The sequence below is a fragment of the Polistes fuscatus genome, unplaced genomic scaffold (assembly GCF_010416935.1).
Source record: "Polistes fuscatus isolate 324 unplaced genomic scaffold, CU_Pfus_HIC Scaffold21, whole genome shotgun sequence".
NCBI lineage: Eukaryota > Metazoa > Arthropoda > Insecta > Hymenoptera > Vespidae > Polistes > Polistes fuscatus.
This window is the reverse complement of record NW_025113098.1, coordinates 545,715-556,738: the sequence shown is the minus strand read 5'-3', so window position 1 is coordinate 556,738 and position 11,024 is coordinate 545,715. Positions and strand designations below refer to the sequence as shown.

The following is an 11,024-nucleotide window of genomic DNA, read 5'->3' as shown; positions in this document are numbered from 1 at the left end:
CATTTAGAGTTATATTTTCCTGGAAAAATCGATCCGGGTTAAATCTCTTAAGGATCAGCCCATATTTTTCTTTTCGTGTAGTGTAAATATCATAAAAAATACTGACAGGTTTTTGGTATATCACCATAGTCGTTCACTTAATCTAAAAAATAAAATACATATTTTACTACAGAGGACTGTAAACGTCAGTGGGAAAGAAAAAAAAAACATAAATTTTATTATATATAAATACCTTTTGTATCGCGCTTTAGTGTTCGCCCCTAAGTAGTGCAGGTGGGAAAGACGTAAGTCTCCTTGATGACTCGTTCTTATATTTCATTTTCTTATCTTCCATTGTAATAGGAACCTCATAGGATCGCTTGAGTGTACATATCGTACAGCTCTTCGTATACTTGATTCTGGAATCGAAAAAGCCGAATAAATGATACAAGTATTGTATGAAAATATAATTGATTTTTAAAAGATAATAAATAATAATGCAAAGTGGTATCTGAGCGTACTTGAATGTCCGGGAAACGTGGTTAAAACAATTAAACAAAATTAAAAATGTTAGTGAATTAGCGCAGTATCACTTCCCTAAAAATTAATAAATTTTTTACGTTTACTAAATGAAAAAAAAATTTTAAATAATCTTAATAAATTCATCTTACTGCAAAAACTATTGTATTTATTTCATCACGAATATCTGCCTCCGATATTTTCTGGTTTCGTAAAGGATTTAAATATTGCATCTAAAAATGGACTGGTATCTTTTTCTTTTTTAGAGGAGAATAATATATTTTATTTATTATTATTATAAAAGGTATTCATCGATAAATTCATTACTAAAAAAATATTTTTAAATGATTATTCTTACTTGCATGTAGATCTTTTCCTTCCCGGGTAAAGTTATCTTCATTCATTGAATTCTTCTTTTCGTTATAATCTTAACGAATATAAAGTTATATACATGAATAAATTATTTTTATTTCAAAGTAATATATTTTTTTGATATTTGACAATTTAAAACAAAATGGTTTCTTGGTATTTTACCTCGTTTGTTATTTTATTTAAGGGGGAAAGAATTTCTTGTAGCCGTTTCCCCATAGATGAATTGTTAAATATAATATTTGGATGTAACCAGAATTTCACTATTCTTGTTGCAGCTATGTCCATCGCTCTAAATAAAAATAAAATTCACATAAAAAGACGAATATTCAATAATATTAGATTATATTATAATTTAAAAATATTCTTCTGATTATTACTCTGATATATATTCATCAAGTTTGCAATCCGGATTGCTCTGCAAATTTAAATCACTTTCCAATAGGCTATCTGTCAGTACAAAAAAAACAATTTTTAGAAAATTTTAATGTGTCCATCTATATTTTTTAGAATTTCCAAATCTTACCAATATTATATCCAGCGTACATAAATGTACGTAATGCATAATGTCTACGTTTTTTCCGTTTGTAGTTTCTAAAATATTAGCTAGTCTGTTTGATTTTTTATCATTGAGTCCATATAAGTCGAAACTTCTTTGAATACTGGATTTAAGATTGTTCGATGAATGTCCCATATTGATGCTTTAAATACGAGAATATTTCTTAATTTAAATATTTATAGTATCTTTTTTTATATTTATTAATTAATAATAAGAAAAGAGAGATTCTCATATATTCATGTAGGTGTGTAGGCATTATATGCAATCATAAAAAAGAAAACTATTTTAATTAGCAATCGTCTAAAAGACATATTTAAAAATACTGTATTACAGTAGGTGTACATAGTTTTTTTTTATTAATTAAGAAGAAAGCAAGTAAACCTATAGTTTACCTGGTGCAGTAAATAATCCATCACCTAAAGCATTTTTCATAGGGAAATATAGAGAACTTTTTTCATAACCGCTAGAACTTTTTGATAGAATCTAAAAAGGAAAACAAAAATTAATCTAAAAAAATTCGGAATAAAAAATCTTATTCGGGAAATCGTTTCTAAAGAAGTGCATTAAATTTGATAGATCTTACCTCAATATTTTCAGGATCATCCAGATTACGACTAATTTTGGGCCAACCCACAGTAGCCACGGCGAAGAATAGATTGTAGATAATTTTATTATTTTATGAGTTATATCTAATTGTAAGACAAATTTATTGAATAGAAGTCGCATAAATATAGATATTAAATAATAAAAAGTATACCTTTCATATCACCAAGTAATACATTCAGATTTCCAATCAGAGGATAAGGCTTTGGACCTGAGCATTTTTTTACCAATTTATGTTCACGAAATTTATCTGATATATATTTGATTAAATAAAATAACAGTATCATTATTACTATTGGAGTAAAACATTTAGTAATATACATGTTTAGTTTAACAAATTATAATTATAAAACAACTTAAAATAGTATTAAAATACTTCTGGATCTTCTCTTGTATGCTAAGAACAGATATTAGGTTGATACTCCGCAGTGACTTCTTGTATCTTTTGTGTCTTAACAGAAACTAAGAAAGAAACATCAAACGATCGAAACATCAAAACGACAAAAAGATTTATTTTATCTATTCATTTATTCCGTGCGTAATAATACTAATTTACATAAACAGAAGAAGTTAATCGCTGTTATAAACATAGTTTCTTCTTAAAGAAATCTTCTTTTTTTTCCCTTCCTCTGTTTGACTTTGTATTATGCTAATAAAGTGGATAAACGAGATACATTAAATGAGATGCAAGAAGTGTTTGGATTATAGGTCAGATTAAATACTTTATTTTCCATTATTGTTATATAAAAGTACCGATTAGTTTAATTATTCGAGGAAAAAAATACATCATTTTCCTTATCTATTGAAATGTTAAATTAATTGCAAGACAAAGTTTTTTTTCCAGCACGTCTATTTTTGAACGATTTATTATTTACTTCTGTTACGTGTTTTATTACACTATCTTGTCTGATAATGATTGAAAAAAATTCGTTAGAAAATTATTTTTACAAAAAACGTAATAGTCCGGGAGCCTATAAAAATAGCCTTATCTTAGAATCTAGGCATTTAATCGAAAAAAGTTTCAAACAAAAGTTGTAGAGATTTGAAAAATACATAAAAATTTTTTTAAGGTTATCTTCGTATTTGCAAAAATATATTGGAAAAAGATTGAAAAATAACTGTAAAAGTTGAAAAGCAAATCTTAACCCTCCGTCGGTTTTTGTGTGCGTGCGAGCGTCGGTGAGTACTAAACACAAACGAACGATCTTGAATTAGAGTGCGAGTCAGAGAAAAAACTGATATTTTTCCCTTTCTATTTGTTTAGGCGATACCGAGTATTGTTTGTTTGGTCATCGAGTGTCGAGCGTTCTGTATATCTATATATATTGGCGTATAAGCGCGGTGTTTTAAATCGAATCTTGATTCTTAAGACACGGCGTTTTTTTATTGTTGTCAAAATAATGAACCTTGAATAAAAGAAAAACAATAATTCATTTTAACAGAAACTATTATTATTTATAGTTGAGAGTAAAAATAATGAATTAATCTTGTGCCTCGCCATAAAATTAATTAGAATAATTAATTGATATTAATTTTTTGCCTCACAAAAATTGATTTGTATATTAGATTGAATACGTATTCTTTGTAAGACTAAATTTAAAATTTAAATATTTTTCTAATAAATTACGTATTTTATAAAATTTTAAATTACTGATTTTTTGTCTCGTAAAAATTTATTTGTGTATCAAATAGAATACATATTTGAAAAAAATGAATTTTATATCTACACATAAAATTAATTCAAGGAAAAGATATTCTAAAACCATGGAATTTGTTTTTTGTCTACACATATAATTTTAATTCATTTTTATTATATTATAAGAAAACTAATGCATTCTGATTCATCTTCGAAGTCTTAAGAATTGTAAGAAAAAAATAGAATACTTGTCAAGTGGTGCGTTATCGTAGTAGTAACGTCTTCGCTTCTCGCATCGGTGATTAGTGTTCGATTCTTCGTGGGGGAATTATTTTTTTATAAGTTTTTCTATCCTTAACAAAGAGACGGTCAGTGAGTCCCATCTCAGATTTTTTTCAAATTTTGCACACTTGTAGTACTCCATTAGAAAATTCATTCTTCTGAAAATTAGCCGTAGATATAGAAAACGCGTATTGAAATTTCACATTGATACGTATTTTTTGGCTGTAGTAGTGTTGCTACAGTAGTAAGTTGCTACAGTGGCTACATTGTGTGTGTGTTTTTCACGTCGCTGATACCTATATCTTGTATTGACAGTCCTAACAAGTGTGTTTACCTTTCTTTCTTTCTTTTTCTCTTCGTTCTTTTTCTTTGCTTTCTTATTCTTTTTTTTCGTTATTGTGAAGTAAACTTAATAAATTTTTTTTCTATTTTTTCAATCGTATTTTATAATAATTTTATAGAAATATAATTAAAAGAAAATGCATTTGTATTAGAGGAAGTACGAATTTATTTTTGGCTAACGATATAATAGTCCAAGAGCCCGTGAGTGCCAGACCTTCGGATTTTCATAAAAGCTGAAAATTTTTCTATGTGTGTCCCTAATACAGGTAAAAATGATCCCCACCCATGAAGCTGAGGCAGCGGTGGCTTTGGCAGGTAACAGGTAACAGGTGTATAAAATTCCATCTCAAATTTATCATAAAAAAAACTGAATTTTTTTATATTTGATTCATAATAATATCAAAACTCGCGTTGCGAGATTATAGAGAGATAATTAAAGAGAGGAAAAAAAAAAAAAAAAAAAAAAAAATAAAAAAAATAGAAAAAAAAAAAAAAAAAAAAATAAAAAAAATAAATAAATTAATATTTAATTCAGTTTTATTTTATGATAAATTTGAGATGGAATTTTATACACCTTTGTTACCTGTTACCTGCCAAAGCCACCGCTGCCTCAGCTTAATGGGTGGGGATCATTTTTACCTGTATTAGGGACACACATAGAAAAATTTTCAGCTTTTATGAAAATCCGAAGGTCTGGCACTCACGGGCTCTCGTGCTATAAATTTTATTAAGAAAAATTTATTAAGAAAAACAAATTAAAAAGAAAGAAAAATTTATTATAAATTTTATTAAGAAAGAATTATTGTTTTTCTTTTATTCAAGGTTCATTATTTTTGACAATAAATAAAGTAACGGCGTGCCATAAGCATCAAGATTCGATTTAAAACGCCGCGCTTATACGCCGATATATATAGATATACAGAACGCTCGACGCTCGATGGCCAGGAAAAAAATACTCGCTATCGCCTAAACAAATAGAAAGGGGTCCGAAGATCCTTCATTTGTGATTAGTACACACGGACGCTCGCACGCAACTAGCATACTAGCGCGCTCGCGTGATAAAACCGACAGAGGGGCAAGACTTGCTTTCCCCTACTCTTACAATTACTTTTACCACTCTTTCTCGCTTATTTTTGCAAATACGAAAATAAACCATACAACATTTTTTATGTATTTTTCAAATCTCTACAACTTTTGTTTGAAACTTTTTTCGATTAAATTCCTAGATTCTAAGATAAGGCCATTTTTCCCTTTTTAACCCTTTTCCTCAAAAACGGCACATTTTATTGAAAAAGAATTAGCACCATTCGATTCAGCGTCGTCGACTTACCCTTAGATCAAAGAATCTGGATTACACCTGAAATTCAGAAATTGGATCCATTTAAGTGGACTATAAAAGAAAAGGAGAGAGACATTCGAGGACGAATGTGTGTGCAGAATGAAGAAAAAATTTGTAACTAAAAGAGTGAATATAAATGTAAAGGCAAAAAATGTTACGATATGAATGTTTGTGAATGATCATTATTAAATGTATACGTTAATATTTCGAGAATAAAAGTAAAGTTGTTTTTCTGGTAGGTAGAGCTATAAGAAATGTTGTCCTCTGTTTTTATGGTGTGAAAAATGAGAGAGTATGAGTACATGTGTGTGTTTAGCGTGGTTGTGAGGGGATACGAGAAGCGGAGAATAATATCAGATATAAGTTAGTCGTAGAAGAGAAGTCACAGAGTGAAGAGTGAAGAGTAAAAAGTAAAGAGTATCAGAGTATCAGAGTATCAGAGTAAAAGAGTTAAAAAAGTGAGGTTAGAAAAATATCCTACATGTATGTATATATATGTGGGAAGGGAAATTAGACAAAGGGACTACGAAACAAAAAAACGATATGGTTGGTATGACCGTTGGGAGGCAGCGACGTGCAGCGGTACGTTGCTATGCAGGAAAACAGTCATCGTATAGCCTTTAAGAAGCAAACAGCTATTATTGTATTTACATGGAAACATTCTATTCATCTTTGTATTGAATCCTACATATATATATATATCGCAGAAAAAAAGAAAAGAAATTTAAAAGGTATCAGGATTGAATTCTAATTGAAGGAATTACTAATTCATAATTATACGAATAAAAAGTATAATTTATTCATAAACACTATAAAATACAAAGTTTCTCTTTTTTTTTTCAATATTTTCACAACATGAACAAAATATATATTTAATTAAATACTATATATTACAATACTTCAATATAATTTCAGGTTAAAATCAATCATTGTATGGTCAAATTATTATAAAATTATGTTAAAAAAATGCATCCTTCTTTCGAATTCCTCCATAAATTCATTTTCTTCATTTTTATCGTTTTTCTTTTCCTTCATTATATTTGTGCTTATTTTTAGTTGACAATGACCTTTAGCGTGTTCTTTGTTTCCAATTGCGTCATCAATCAGGTACGTGTACCTTTTTTATTTGGAAGACTAGAGAAGAAACAAAATAATGAAATATGTTTAATTTAAATATTAACAAATATAAAACATGCAAATGCAAAAAGATAAAATCACTATATGGTTATTATATTAATTGTTAATACCAACCGAGGATTTGTAAATTAAAGAAAAGGAAAAGAAATTCCAAAATAATATTTTTGTCAATTTCTACCCCTTTCCCCCTTGTTTTATTGTTTTCTTTTTTAAGAAAAAAAAAAATAAAAAGAAATTCCTTTAACCCTCTTATCAAAAATTGCGCACGCGTTTGTGATGCAAACTAATGTAAAAGTATAATATAAAAAAATTAAATATAATAACGTAGGAATCTTTCTTACCGACCGATGTGAAAAAAGGAAAAAGATGGAAATCTATCGCTATAAACGTTTTAAGCATTAAAAAGTTGGCATAGAACCTCAATAGCTAAAAAGTATGAATAAGTGCATTTAATTGCTAGCTAATTGCTAATTCAAAAATAATTGCTAACTTTTTGAATGAATTATTTAATTAGTTATTGATAATTAAAAATGTGCAAACTTCTTTTTATTTCTAAGTAAAGCAACGTAATTTGTAACAGCAGAAAAAATAAATAAGTGTGCTAAATTGATAACAAAATGCTTATTTAAAATCCATATAATTGCTAACTTTATTAATTAATTATTTAATTAGTTGTTAATAACTAAAAATATGGAAACGTCATGAATGGGAGATTTTTTCAAAGTGAGCATGCGCCTTAAATTTGTGGTTGCGTATGCGTATAACAAATCTCCCACTCATGATGTTTCCACATTTGTAATTATTATTAACTAAATAAATAATTAATTAAAAAGTTAGCAATTACGGATTTTGTATTAGCAAATAACTAGCAATTAAATGCCCTTAATTATTTTTTTCAGCTGTTGAGATTCTAAGCCAACTTCTTAATGCTGTTATATTTTATTAATCTAATAAGATTCGATGGGTTAGTTATTGCTAACAATGTGTTAGTATAACAACATAATACTGAATAAAATGATAGTAAATCAGTGGTTTTTTTAAAATAGAGCATTGTATGCGGCTATTGAAGTATTTAAGTACATAAAATTTATACAAAAATTCAGTACACTATTCTTCTTACAAAATACATATACATCTCTTTTCAATTTCTTTAACTTTTTTAATTGAAGCCAAAGTAGTCGAAGATAAATATTTGATATTGGTGATAGCGTATTTACCTTTTTCGCCTCTGATTCAGGGTCAAAGTCAACCCCATTACGACGGAATTCTACCATTATAATCTCTGCGTATAAAAAACAAACAATCAATTTACATAATCTGACATTAAAATTCGTTTTTTTTATTTCTCAGCATATATTCTTGTTAATAATTTGTTGCAATTTTAGTATGGTAATAAGATTATACAGTTAATCATATTAAGATTTAATGTTTGATTCTAATGAGAGAGAACAAACAAGTAGGATAGAAATATGTCCAATAGGATATAAAACATAATTTAGGACGCGTTAGTATACGAATTAAATGTGCATGTAAAAATGCGATATTAGTTCTTTTTTTATGACTGTTTCAAAAACTAATATTATAAAATAAATCATATATCAAATTCTAAAACAATAAAAAATAATTTTTACGTTAGTACAACGTATTTCACTAGATGGCGTTGTTGTCATTCTGAATCTCATTATGATTTTGTTTTTGTCAATTATATCACTGTGATGATGAATAAATTAGTATTATTTTAACTACACCAGCAATGTGTGATATTAATTCGTGCTGACAAATACACAAGAAAACGTTAAAGAATTTTTATACGTATAAAATGTTACAGATTTTGTAGACAACGAATATTCGAAATTACTGTATAAGAAATTAGTCGTTTCTAAGAAAAGATCTAAAGAAAAATGTTTTAAAGTATTTTTTCAATAAAAAAGGGGGAAAAAAATCTTTCAAAACATTTACTTTTTTTGGATTTGTTTCGCGAATGTGATTCAAACGTTTAAGAATAATAATATAACGTAAGTACAAATATAAAATAGAAATCGATAAGAAAAATTCAAGATACGTTTGAAAGATTAATAAACGGAACTTTATAACAAATTAAACGAAAAAACGTGTCAATTACTGTGTACAGAATATAATATATAATATAACTAGAATTCTATTACCGGTTTGTCTGTTATGTTGACATGCAGGACAATGTATAGACCGCAAATGGTCAGTCGGACGTTCGCAAGTATAGCATTTTGTAACTTGAAAGAAATAACAAAATATTATAATTAAAATAAATACAACTAAAAAAGTATAAAATATTATTAAATAATATATATAAAATTTATTAAATAATTTTAATAAACGATCGAATAAATTTCAATAAAAATTTATATATAAATATAAATAAAATAATTATATAATATAACTCAAATAAAATATTATCAAATAATATATAAAAATTTATTAAATAATTTTAATAAACGATCGAATAAATTTCAATAAAAATTTATATATAAAATATAAATAAAATAATTATATAATATAACTCAAATAAAATATTATTATATAATATATATAAAATTTATTAAATAATTTTAATAAATGATCGAATAAATTTCAATAAAAATTTATATATAAAATAAATTAAATAATTATATAATATAACTAAAATAAAATATTATTAAATAATATATATAATATATAAATTTTATAAATATAAAATTTATTATAAATAATTTTAATAAACGATATCGAATAAATTTCTATATACAATTAATAAATATATCACTACGCTGAAGTTGATTAGATTGTTTAAGATAAATTTTTGTACTAAATAATAAATTGCTAAATGTTAATAAATACAAACGATTAGTTTGAGTACATTGTATTATTTACTTCTTCTTCTTCTTTTTTTTCAGAAATATTCTAATTTTTCTCAACAATATACTATTAATATTTTGTAACTGCAGGGTAGATAATAGCATTGAGAATATGAAACCTGAATATATATTTTGAGTGATAGTTGGGAGAGTTAATGTTGATTTACAACTGGATCGAAGATTCATTAACTTACAAAATTAAGAGAAATGTACACATCCCTTTTTTGCCAACAGATTAAAATGAGAGAGAAAACGTAAAAAATAAAATCAAATTAACTGAAATGAAGAACCAAAATGATTATGAAGAAAGAAAATCGAATGCTTTTGTCATTGAGAAAAGAAAATTGCTTAAAGTGTGGCAAAATCGGACAAGATGGTGGCCAAGCAAAATACAGCGACGGAAAATGACAACACCCAACACGTGGTTAAATCTGTCAAGTGACGTAAATAGTAGCGTTGAATTTTAAATAAAAAATCCAAAGTGCAAAATCAAAACCAAAAGATAGTTTAAAGTTAAACAAAAACTAGCACTGTGTGTAAATATTAAAAAATCTACAAAATTGTATTAATATATCACATTTTTTTCTTTTTTTTCCTAAAGCCAATTGAAGCATTTTTTTTTTTTTTTAATTTTTTATCCTTGTACCATCAACAATGTAAAATATTGAGCCTAAAACAAACATTGTAAATCAACAAAAAACCGAAACCACAAATAATTTTTCAGCTACGAGTATTACGCATGTAATCTAAATAGAAAATATTATTTTAAAAAATGTAAAATAAATAAGAGATTTTATTGTTCAGTGTACCTCTCCGATGTAAATAATGTAAATATTAACTTAAACAATAAAGAACTTTAAAAAAAAAAAAAGTAAATAGTAGCGCTCTCGTTTTTCGTGTCTGTGGTTTAGTGTTCGATTCTTTTTGGAGGAAATTTTTTTTTTTATAAGTTTTTTCTATCTATAATTTTAAACATTTGTTTTCTTTCACAGTTCTTAATTTTTAATTATATACAGGAAAGATAGTTAAAATTATTAAAAAAAAACTTAGAAACAACACACACACACAAATAAATTTGTTAACATCTTGCGTAAATAATAAAGGAAGATTGATTACTTGAATTACAATTAACATTTTATTTTTTAACAGGTATATAAAAAATATATAAAATTTCAATGTCTCTAATAACTCATGTCCTTTACTTTTTTCAGGGTGCAAGTATCAATGTAGCTATAATAAAATTAAAAGAAATAATAATATAAAAAATATTAATATTATATATACATGAAATTGTTAATTATTAAAGTATGTGTGATTGTTATTTGTTACTATTGAAATTTTATATATTTTAAAAGAATATAATTATAATATTTAAAATATATTTAAAAA

The 11,024-nt window shown here is 26.1% G+C and overlaps 3 long non-coding RNA genes across 3 annotated transcripts; all 3 read right to left on the bottom strand.

Moving 5' to 3' along the window:
• Window positions 1-1,031: 1,031 nt before the first annotated feature.
• LOC122517747 lies at window positions 1,032-1,320 on the bottom strand. Its single transcript, XR_006303924.1, has 2 exons — window positions 1,248-1,320; window positions 1,032-1,159 (listed from the first exon to the last, which is right to left on the bottom strand). It is a non-coding gene; the product is annotated as an uncharacterized LOC122517747 (long non-coding RNA).
• Window positions 1,321-1,404: 84 nt separating this feature from the next.
• On the bottom strand, window positions 1,405-2,028 carry LOC122517692. The gene is made up of 3 exons (XR_006303911.1): window positions 2,010-2,028; window positions 1,819-1,909; window positions 1,405-1,568 (listed from the first exon to the last, which is right to left on the bottom strand). It is a non-coding gene; the product is annotated as an uncharacterized LOC122517692 (long non-coding RNA).
• Window positions 2,029-6,652: 4,624 nt separating this feature from the next.
• Window positions 6,653-8,183, bottom strand: LOC122517734. Its single transcript, XR_006303918.1, has 2 exons — window positions 7,983-8,183; window positions 6,653-6,762 (listed from the first exon to the last, which is right to left on the bottom strand). It is a non-coding gene; the product is annotated as an uncharacterized LOC122517734 (long non-coding RNA).
• Window positions 8,184-11,024: the final 2,841 nt, after the last annotated feature.